The sequence below is a fragment of the Plectrocnemia conspersa genome, unplaced genomic scaffold (genome assembly GCF_051122295.1).
Source record: "Plectrocnemia conspersa isolate PC_06_02 unplaced genomic scaffold, ASM5112229v1 ptg000008l, whole genome shotgun sequence".
NCBI lineage: Eukaryota > Metazoa > Arthropoda > Insecta > Trichoptera > Polycentropodidae > Plectrocnemia > Plectrocnemia conspersa.
Window position 1 is genome coordinate 13,310,606 of NW_028277172.1, and position 12,435 is coordinate 13,323,040.

General features: G+C 27.8%; 1 protein-coding gene across 1 annotated transcript in view; it reads left to right on the plus strand.

Moving 5' to 3' along the window:
* The first annotated feature begins 5,262 nt into the window (after nucleotides 1-5,262).
* The window catches only part of LOC148233041 (uncharacterized), a 252,942-nt gene continuing 245,769 nt past the window's right edge, over nucleotides 5,263-12,435 (plus strand). The window contains exon 1 of the mRNA XM_088189639.1: nucleotides 5,263-5,585. The gene's annotated coding sequence lies outside the window, so the exon portion shown is untranslated. The remainder of the gene's footprint in view (nucleotides 5,586-12,435) is intronic.

The following is a 12,435-nucleotide window of genomic DNA, read 5'->3' on the forward strand; positions in this document are numbered from 1 at the left end:
ATGATGTTGATATAATTGGACGCTCAATATAAGCCACAATGGAGACCTCCAGAAGGCTGCTGAGCGAATAGGACTAAAGGTCAATATGCACAAGACACGAAGACCACCTGCAAACAGGTAAGCAAACAATAAATAAAGTGAGTGAATTTTATACCTTTGTTCATTGGTCAATGCTCAGAATAACATCAGTGGTGAGATCCAAAGAATGATAATTTCTGCAAACCGATGCTTATTTGAGCTTCATAAAATTTTTAGATCTACCTGTATGTCAAGAAGCACTAAAATAAGGCTATATAAAACCTTCATAATACTAGTGCTGACATATGGGGTGAATACATGGACGCCGGACAACTCCTAGAGTTAGAGACTGCGAGTGTTTAAAATAAAAGTTATGCGAAAAATGCCTACATGAAAGATTTAATACCACAGAAGCATCTGATATTTACCAACCAGATGGTCGGCGAAGAGTGAGTGGACCACGACCTAGGTGGCTGGAGGGGGTGGAAAAGACTTCTGGAGGCAACCAAGTGGAAAAAGCTCGAAGTGCACAAGTCTTCTGAAGGCAACCATGACCCATTCAATGTTTATACTCATTACTATAGCGTTATGCATTTTGTATTAACTAAATTAAATATGTATTTACCTCATTACTTATTTTTCTAGCACGTGCTTTTATTTTATGCAGAGTATTTAAATATTGCAATTCTTGTATATTTGAATTATTTTATAAAAAGGCATTAAAAGGATGCAGGGAGAATGAAATAATATTAATTGGAGCCCCTTAGTTGATAGCATCTGGATTTGTCCGATGAGAGAATGAGACGCTCACGTGTTACGCGCGACCCGGGCTCTGGCCGTCCATTATTCTCGTAACATCTCTTTTAAAGGATGTGAATTGTGAATGCGTTTCGCATTCGTCATATTCACACACGTCATGGGCGTACCCGATGAAAGGTGCGCCAGTGACGTGCCCTTTCGTCGGAGAACCCTTCTTAAAAGTCATTTGTGTCGAAAGATTGAACCGAGAATGCAGATAGGTACCACCACAACAATGCATGAAATGTTTAAACTGTATATATATTATATATTGTAATTTTAACATTAAAGTAATACAGATCTACAATAAATACATTTAACATTTGTATTACAAACGCTATTTTACGAACACTACAAAAGAAATGATCCATCATTTGCGACTCTACCTAAATCTAAATGTTTTTTTTTAAGAATAACATTACTCGTTTACCTCAATTCTGACTTCTTAACAATATATTATATTATTAACCTTAATCGTATTGAGCTTATACATAAAAACTTGCAATGATGTAGTAAATATACAGAAATATGTTTTAATTATTATATTGAAGAATTAATTTTGTTTTTAAGATCTTAACTTTTATAATAAAAAAAATATTATTACGTAGGTAAATTTTAGGTTTAATACAAATATTTTTTGTATGTAACGCCTACAGATATCACCTATGAACCTCAAGTGATATTTGAAGCTAAGTAATATTATTGAAACACGATATGCTTATAAAATAACTCAACAGATCAATATTACTATACAAAACATTTGGGCCTAGCTTGTAAATTATTTGAAATAATCCAAATTCTAGAGATTACTCTGGGGCCGAATTTCAATTAATTTGAGTATCTAACCCAATTTAAAATTATAAATGATATACCTTTCGAGATAGTAAATTGAAATTTTCGGAGAATTGTTTACTCGTTTTAATATGAATTTATTTTCAATTACTTATCTGTACTATTTATTATGTTTTGTGTATATTTTTGTACAAAATAAATATATTGTGTTCTTAAAAATAGAATTCGGTGTAGACTAGACTTTTTGAAGGTCAATAAGCATTTATAGTAAAACTTTGTTGAATTAAATCTAAATATAGCAGTAATAACTATTTACATTTCGTGAGAAATGATAAAATAAATAAATGTTCACAAATTCATTCCATAATAAATATATCAGTATATTTCTATTATTTGTAATAGATAAATAACAATACTTTATAAATAATAATATAATATATTCAGAATGATTTTCAATTTTATATACTTTCTTAAACGCAATAGTTCAGTTCACTTAATATTTTTTTTTTAAGAAGTTTCCTTGAGTTTTTTTTATTAAATTTATATTTGAGCTAACATATTAACAATAAAATTTTAAATAAACTTTTAATGCAAATAATTAGTAAAATGTTTTAAAATCTAATATTTATCATTCTTAGTTACGCGAAAAATATTATTATCATTTTTAGGTTTATATTTTATGGTTTACTATGTATAATAAAAACATAAACACGGTAGTTTAAACAATATCCACTTTAAGAAATTTTGAAAAATAAAAGATTTTTGCCACAAAGAGACTTTCAAATCATATAGAAATATGAAAAAAGAGTGTCGAACTCTATCTCATAGCTATTAACTTTTTTAGTTTAATGTTCTGTATCCAGGTGATTTCTGCTATGACACTTATTAGTACTTGAAAATATGGGAACGCCAAATATACGCAGATTCGCTGACCTTTAAACCTACATCTCTAAAACGGCGCCGCTCAAAAATAGCGCTGATAAAACAGCGCAAGAAAATAAGCCGCCACGTCAAAACAGCGCCACGCATATATAAAAAACAAACACGAAAATAGTAAACCTTTATATTACAATGTATTAATTTATTTGATTTAGAAGTGAGGTGATTAATTGTACTATATTTGTAATCGTATTGTCAAAACTATATTTTTGCGGTAAGTTTTTGTAAAACGAGAGTCGAATAATAAAAATCAATTTCATAACCTATAATAAAATAAATATCAAAGGATCAGCAAAAATACAGATGTGCACATTCAGAAAAAAACTACATGGAAACGGTTCTTATTTTATCGTTACTGTGTTTCATCTAATTTTTTGTTTACTTTAATATCTTTATGCTCGTATCTTTATTTTTATATATGCATTACGGTGTTTTAATGTGGCGCTTTATTGTCTAACGCTGCTTCGACGCTGCGCCGGTTTGTCGGCGCTATTTTGTTTTGGTTCGTTTTGATGGTATATCCAATAAAACATATATCATAGAAAAGTTTTTCACTATAATTTATTTATTTGTTTAATATTTGTATTTAAGTATTTAATAATAATTAAAATCGAAGAATTTATCAAAATAAAATGTTTATTAATTAATTTAATTAAAGAAAAATATAACATATTTAAAAACAAAAAATGTTTTTAATAAGTTGTAAAAAATGACTAACTTCTGAATTTAAATACGAAAAACTATTGCAAGTGCCTCAAAAATTATTAATAGTCATAAAATTAGGGTAATAAATTAAGTTAGATACTTAATAATATGTAAAATAAAAATTTGAATATGTATTTACTGTACCTATCATTTGTTTTTTCAGTTAAATCGCTTTTATTTTCAGTTCGGTATTTATGTATATTTTAATTTATAGTATATATTTAATTCGTTTAGTGCTAAATATATTTATGGATCTTTAAAACATATAAAGGTATTTTTTTCTATAAAAACTGCTAAATTATTTTTTGCAAACTGATTGTTACAGTAAAGTTATTATAATATATAACCGGATTTATTTTTAAATTACATTATCTAAAATATGTACATATTTTACTATTTGATTTTGCCACTTTTTATGACTATGTTCTGAGACTACATTTCATTTCAAACTTTTGCTATACAGGCTCAAAAAGTTTAGTTGTTATAAATGTATATTTATGCACGGTATTTTATTATTTTTTAATAACAACTGTATAAAATGATATTTTTTTATGTTTAATCGATATTAATATCAAAATTGTCTACAACAACAAAGAATATGTATTGCAATTTATTTATTTTAAAAATTAAATACATATAAAATATTTTCTATCAGCTAAAGTAGCTCATTAATATAGTATTTTCAATAACTAATATGTATAACATAGTTCGATTTTAATTAATCGTCACAAATATTCGTTCTTAAGAGAAGGAAAATCTAGGTAAACCTAATCTATGATGATCGGTATTATAATTATATAATAATCAATAATTCTGACCTCCTAGACACGATAAAAACACTAGGGTTCATATGGGATTCGAACCCAGATCCTTCAGGTCAATAGACAGAGACTTATACCACTTGTCTATCGTGCTGGTTAATAAGTAAATTTAATTTTTAAACAAAAATTTATAAACTCTATAACAAAAAAGTTACTAGCAAAAAATAATTGCAGAAGTAGACTATATATTACTTAATAAATCAAACTACGATTTTAATGACTAATGATTTCGTAGCAAAAAAATACTTTTACTATCTTACAAACTTTATATTAAGCATGTAGAATACTAAATTATACACATATACCCGTAGTTTAAATCGGCTCCTTAAAAATAAATCTTATTAATTTGTATCCGGGTAATTTTTGCTTCTTTATTTACTTTTTATGCTTTTAAATGAATTGAATATTTTTTCATATTCATATTCGTAAAATCCTAAATATCAACAAAGAAAATTTGATTACAGAGTTAATCTCTAAATTTTAGTAAAAATAATAATCAATTAAGTCTGATGTAAGTTAACTTCTTACGACCAATCATAGTTGATTTGGGCGGTAACTGGAATTGCCATCATTATTGCGCTCATATTTGGTTATTCCACTTTAAGAGCATTTTTTTAAGTGATGTTTTTGTAGAAAAAAACACATTTATTTGTTATTTGTATTTAAATATATGTCAGGCCTACAGTACACATCCATTTTACTCATGTTTATTGCGCCGGAAAGGAAATTTTAGCGCATTTTCATTTACTTTCGTATATAAAATCCTTTAGCTTTTATGGCTTTCCTAGCGGGTTAGTATGTATATATTAAATTTACAGTAACATGAATGAAGTGAAGAAATTTATATCCATTCATATAATTATTATGTAATTATACATTGCTCTTATTAATGAATAAACACACACTGACGCGACCTCCAAACGATCACCATCCAGCATCGCGCCACACATTATTTACAAACGCTCGCATAATAATTATTTACAGGTGAGCGAATCGCGCGTACCCCGGCGGCGATCGCACAGCAAGCAGGGGTGGCGTTGAAACTTTTCGAAATGTGCAATGTGCCCCCGCCGCCTCTGTGTGCCTCTCCGTCTCGCGCTCTGCTGCACCGCTCGCTCCGTCTCGCTCGCACTCCGTCCCACTGTCCGCGGAGCGGCGTGCTCCAGCCGGCGAGTTCGCTTCGCACTCAGTCGCTCTCCAGCCGCGCTCGGGTGGGGGTTGTTTCGTCCGGTTCTACGTTCGCTGTCCGATATCCGATATCTCGCAGCGTAACGTCCGCGAAGCATTGGATTCGCATCGAAAACGCGCTCGCGTGTGATTTTGTTTTTTTTATGTGATGATAATGATTATTATTATTTCTTTTACGCTGGAAAAGAAATAAGATATTCGTGCAAATTTGTGTGAAGCAATCTGTGTGGTATTTTTTTGTTGTGTTTTTTTTCGTTTTTGTTTTTGTCACATGGTGGATGGAGTACATTGACTACTGTGACGGTCAAGATCATTTTTTACCATGTAAGTCTAAGCAAATTATTATATTATATACATATATATTAAAAATGTACAATACATCATACATACATGCATGTTACACATACTATATACATACATGAAAATATTTGGCTACACCGAAAGTATTTTAAACATCAGCTTGAAATAAAAATTTTCCCTAATGTTAAAAGTGAAGGTTAAATTATATGAGAAATAAATTAAGAGCATTACATTTTACGCCTACGTCAAATCTAAAAATACAGTATCTTTTAACTGACAGAATACGTATACTCGTACATTCGTATTCGTATTGTAGTGGCAATTTTCAAAAATATATTTCAAAGTTACTTTTAAAAGTACTTTTCAGTTGGTTACTAGACACTGGGCTTCTTTTAAATGCACTAATTTTTAGAGAGCTTTTTAATTACAAGTAATCTATGGCCCTTAGTCTAAATTAGTTAACTCCAATTTTAAGGTAAAATTACTTGACATTTTCACTTTACTCAACTACAAAAATCTCTAATCAGCATAAAAGCAAGTATTCATAAAAAAAATTGACAATTAAAAATACATATACTAGACATGTAGAATATCATGTTGTATGACAGATACATTTAAATGTTTCATCATATTTTTTTTCTTGAATATATTTTGAATTAAGTGTGAATTTACTGTAAATTACGCTTTTGGGTTAGAACTACTTAATAATAACACTTTACTCCCACCATTCAAATACATATGCTATGCAAATCTTATTTTTATAAAAGCAAATATTCATAAAAAACGGTTTTTGAAGAAAATTTGTATAATTTACATATATGTTGTTCATAAATTACTTTTAAATTATCAACTTTATGTTTGTAATGTGTTTTTCAATCAGAGTTATTCAGATGAATATTAGTCACTAGACTACTTTTAAATTCCCCACCATTTATTTTTAGAGCGCTTTTTAATTAAAAGTAATTGATGGTCTTTTGTCTAAATTAGTTACCTCCGCTTTTGGGTTAAAATTGCTTAAAAATGTTACACCAACTATTCTGATAAATATTGTCATATTACTCTAACCATTCTAATGCGTACGCTATAAAAAATCCCATTGTCAAAAAGGCAGGTAATTATAAGAAAAACAGTGCCTTAAAAAACTGAATATATATTTGTATATGTTGTATAATGTAGTATTTTTCAATTAGAGATATTCAGTTGGATATTAGTCAGTAGACTCCATTTATATGTACCACCATTTATTTTTATTTATTTTAATCATATTTTAATTTATTTATTTTAATCAGATTTTGGTTTAAAATGACTTAATAATGCTTTTTACTCCGCCCATTCTAAAAGATTTTTTCAAAAATCAAGTTATAAAAAACAGGGTCTCAATTAAATTAGACAATTCTAATTACATATAGATTTTTAAACACCTATTGAGTTTAATTTTAGTCACTGAACTACTTATAAATGGCATACATTTATTTTTAATTAAGAAAAATCGATTTCAATAAATCTAGTTTTAGGTTAATAAGAAGATTTTTAATTTTTAAGAAAAAGTTAAAAAGTGAAACTCACATAAAAAATGCTGTTTTGCTTTTATGATTCTGATACATATCTAAGCAATATAACTTTTGAATGTGTAATCTTTATTTTTAATCATTTTTTTAGGAGATATCAAATTTAAAATATATGTTATATTAAGTATAAATTAAAAAGTGAGACTAACTTAAGAGTACTACTTTGCTTTCAAAATTCTGCTACATAAGCTTTGCAAATACCACACAACCCTAAAATAGCATGTGATCATAAAAGCAACATCTCACTTAATGCATAATGTAGTAAAAAATAATAATTTTATCCCTTGGTTGAAATTTTTAAATTAGAAAAGAACCAAATAAATCTTAAAGATCATACTTGAGTGTACAGCTAATATTATTAAAACAATAAAAAAACACATTTTTGGTCTATCTGTGAATTTTACATTTTACACACACTTAAAACAGGCACTTTTAAATGGTAATAATGATATTTTAAATACACCAACCATGAATATATAAAATTTTATTTCATTAAAAGAGCCTTTTTGTTAACCATTGCAAATTTTGATGTCGCGTTTAATTAAATGACTATATTTAATGCGCCAATCTGTAAATTCGATATTCTTAACCCAAAAAAATACAATTTCAAAACATTTGTAATTCATATTTATTAAAAATGCAAATTACATACTATTTTATTTTTAATATTTAAGTAAAATTTTTAGATAATATTATCATATTATAGTATATTCTACTTTTAACAATAAAATGTTCATTTACTTTTAAATAAATATAAATTATTTTAATACTATTATAAAATATATATTTATTCTATATAAATAAATTTATCTCGTCGTGTTTTTTTTGTTAAAATTGGACCGTATTATAATATAATTTATTTTATGAAACAACTTATATCTGATTATATAAATGAATATATACTGTGAGATTTATATTAAGGAATCCATAAATAATTATTGTAAATATCTCGGAACACATTAACAATCATCTTAAATTGCAATAATAACCTATAGTTTAATCGAGGATCAATTATTTTAATTAAAATAGCAGGTTCTGCTTTATTGCTACATCCGTTGCCTACTGTTCATAAAATCCGTCGCATCGCGTTTAATTAAAAACCTAATTGCAGCCCTGCATTCACACACCGATACGTTGTGCAAGTGTAAGTTGATCTTTATTCAAAACATAATGTAGTGTGAATTATGAAATTCAACCCTCTCACAAACAAAGAGAGAAGAGCATAGTGGCAAAGCGAAATCGTCACTTTGGACCCGAACGAAAGCAACCCCATATCACCCCTAGGTTTTTAATTCGTCACACACATGTGACAGTGGGGTGTCTGTTTTGAATATTTTACCTTAATGAAATTCTCGTTAAATAGTTTGCAAAAAAATCGCAAAGAATTATAAATGCTAAAAGCACGTGTCTGTATGTGATATATGAAGTTTTTTTAATAACGCTGCTCAGAATTTTTTACGTATGTGTGTTAGGGAAAAAGTCCGAAAATTTTAATTTTCGCGAAAGCTAGTCGTAGTACGGAGGCTTCTATTAAAGTTTCGCATAGTCGACATTTGTCGAGTAATTTAAACGATGCTAGAGGAGAATTTTTTCGCGCAGAATGCCATAACGCGCTGAAAATTTCATAATTTTCGCATAGTGCTAATAAAATATTATAAAACAGAAGCGAACTGAGAGGAATTTTAAAGGCGCTGAAAGTTAAATAGATACTAAAAGTTATAAAAGCTCTATTATGTACCTATATGATACGAGAATATATTATTAACTAATGTTTTATAATATACACGTATCTCATTGTATTACATATATCATATTATACCTCGATATTATAAAGTCTAAGAAAATTTAATCTTATTACAAATACACAATCAGGTTTAATAAAAATTCATTGTGCCTTTTCTTACAATATATCATTGAAAGTATATGAAACAGGCTAGAAAGTTCGAAACTATAGCTTTTATTTCAATTAAAATAACGTTTGTAATTAAGATCGTTTTGTTTTTAACGAACACCTTATTTTACAAATAACTCAAAGACTTTTTAATAAAATTGTTATTTATATCATATAATGATAATAAATTTTCAACTCATTTATAGTAAAGTATTAAAATTGCTAAAACAATTTGCATTGTATTTGAGTAATGTATAATTTCGAAGCTAGTTTTAAAATATATTTTTTTAATTCGTGTTCATTATATGTTTTGCAGTTGATATGTATTCATATATCCAAGCGTCTATGTAAAGTACATTTTTGGCACATGTTCAATCAACGATATCTTACAAAATTAATATAAAAATAAATAATTAATATTTTTTATTCTAACAATGTATTAGTCTTCTCCCGTAGCTATTCTTTAGCTAGTCTAATTTTTAGCCTATGCAATTTACTAGTGCTCATAATGTTTTTTTAATATTTATTTGTGGTTTTGATATTATTATATTTGATACATTTTTACGACAGATATAATGTGATACCTTAGAAACAAATTTAAAAAAAAAACTAACAACACTAAATTAATGACAATGTAATTCTACTATTATTTGAGTTATTTTATTTTTGTCGTTTAAATAGTACAATGTAATTAGTATTAGCTAGACATATATAATTTTTTGTTTGTATAATAGACATCATGGCACATTAGGGATAACTGTCAAGTCATAATGGTTAAGTTAAAAAAAATAATGTCTGGATCTATCATATTTTAATTAATCGTCTGGATTATATGATTTAAGGGACACAATATAATATAAATATTATTGAGTACGTTCGTCGTATGTATAATAAATACCATTATTATGATTCTCATATCTCAAAATTCCACTTCTGAAAATCGATCGACAATACCTACAGCAGGTACGCACAATACTATTTACACAGCCTTGATTCGCCGTGTGTAGCAAATTGAATTTGCGTTTTCATTCGCCGCTCTGGCAACAACAATCTGATACAGTGTCCTGATTATTTTGTCTGAATGTGTCATGAATTATTTATTTGATTAATCTCGCGCCGGGTATAAGATGCAAAGGGCCCGGGCGGCCGATTCCCGGGGGTGACATTAGCGAGCCCCGCGCGGCATTCCGTATTATCGACACGAAAACCTTTCGCAACTTCTATATCAATTATTCCTCCCTCTAGGTAGGAAAATCCCGGCGTGTACCCTTGATTGAAAAAGTTCAACCGGGGTAATGGATATGTGTCCTTTCATTCTTGTGTCGAATAAATGCCACAGGGCTAAATGGAGTTATCCGACGGAGGAGACAAATCTGACGTGACCCGTCCGTGGCTTAAGTGATAGATTGCGACGGAAAAGTTTTGCGGTTGGAGAATATTGAAGAAGAACAAAAACGTTAGGAAAAAAATGTTTTTTGTTCATATATAGTGTCTCATAATATACATATATACACACTCAGAAAAAAATCAATATATAACTATAAATATATGTACATTATTCCACTATACATAGCATATATGTCCCCGAGTATATTTCTAAAGCAATTAATTCACGTATTGATTCATAAGAAGTTCATAAAACATCTTAATTTATTTTTTGCAATAGTTATTGCAGACCTTCTAGTAAGCCTTTTATAAAAATCAACTATGGGAACTCCATGGCATTGTTTAAAAAAATCATCGATCGTTTAACATAAATCAAAACATTTTATTTTACTTAATTCCTCAGTAGCTAGAGATGTTATTTCACTTCTTTTTTATCATTAATTTTATGATATTTTGCCACATTTTTAGTCTTTGTTTTATGTAACAACGGAACACCTCACACTCACACTGAATTTGTAATTTCTACGGTCATTTAAAACATACAACTTTGCTACGACTAAGGCGTTTTAATGACTTATATACATTGTATAACCTTAAAAATCCTGATCTTAAGATGGGTTTAAAAATATTTTTTTAATTTATATTTTTTTCAATTATACCAAATTCATATTATAACTGATCATATTAAAATTTTTCAAATAAATAATTGATGGAATTTTTAAATTGACCTAATATTTCAATTAATGCATATATTAAATAATACTGTATGTATATTATTTTAATAATAAATTTCAGAACAACAGCGCTCCAATAAATAAAATTAGTTAGGACGTGTAAAGATTTATTTTATTATGAAAATATCTTTCCGTTTGTCCCTAGGCGAGGTTTTAAAGGCCTTCGATTCGAGAAAGACTCGTTTGTAAAGATTCAGGGGTGTTATAGAACTCGTTTTGTAATAGCTTTATATATTTTTTATTATAGCGAATGTCTTAAAAATATTAAAATTCAACCGAATTTATGATATTGCAGACAAATTGGACTGAATTACGGCGCCTGCGACAGTTTAAATGAAACGTAGGCCATTTCTCATATTTTTTATTCTATAACATCTTCCAGATTGTGTAAACGTATAAAATATGCGTATAATAAAAGTGATATATTAATAAAAATATCCATATATGTTTATCTATTAATTTAATAAATTATATATATTTATACTTCCTACAATAACATAAATTTTCAAATATTATAAAGAAGATAGTAAGTAATTCCTACTTAATATCAGGCAACAATATAATTAATTCTAAATATTATTGATCTACATATCTATTGAGAAAATATATTTTTCCCAAAAATTTTAATAGCTCTATATTAAACTACAATGTTTCATGGCAAGTTTTTAGTTGATTTTTATATTTACTCCAATATTTACATATTGGTAATGTTTGCGTAAAAGCACACTCATGTTATATTATAGCTCAATCATTATTTTAACCTTTGGGGAGTGATTCTATTAATAATTCTGTCAGTCACCCCTATACGTATACACATGATATTAATGAACAGAATGAAATATATTACACAAAATATTGAAAGTAATATTGGTAAAAGCTCAACAAAATTTTCTAAAAATTTTAGTCATTAAATGTATTGTGCGTATTTTAATATTTTAAGCCATTTTTAAAAAACTACCAATATCCCAAAAATAGTTTTTAATAGATAATTGAAACACGGGACATATTATAATAATGTCGTAAAAATTTAAATTATTATATTAAAATATATAAGAACCAGCTTGGACATATGTAGATCGTATTTACTGTTTTCAGACAAAACATTGCTTAATACATAAATAATTTTGTAATAAAAAATGTTTTAAAGTTTATTATAATATTATTTACAGTGTTGAGCTTCATATATCATAATAAGTGACTATCACGTTAAAAAATTTCATTAAAAATATTTTAAAAAATTTGAGGATTAATGTTAATGTTTTTTCACTCGCTCTTGTAAAACCTCAGCTTAGTTT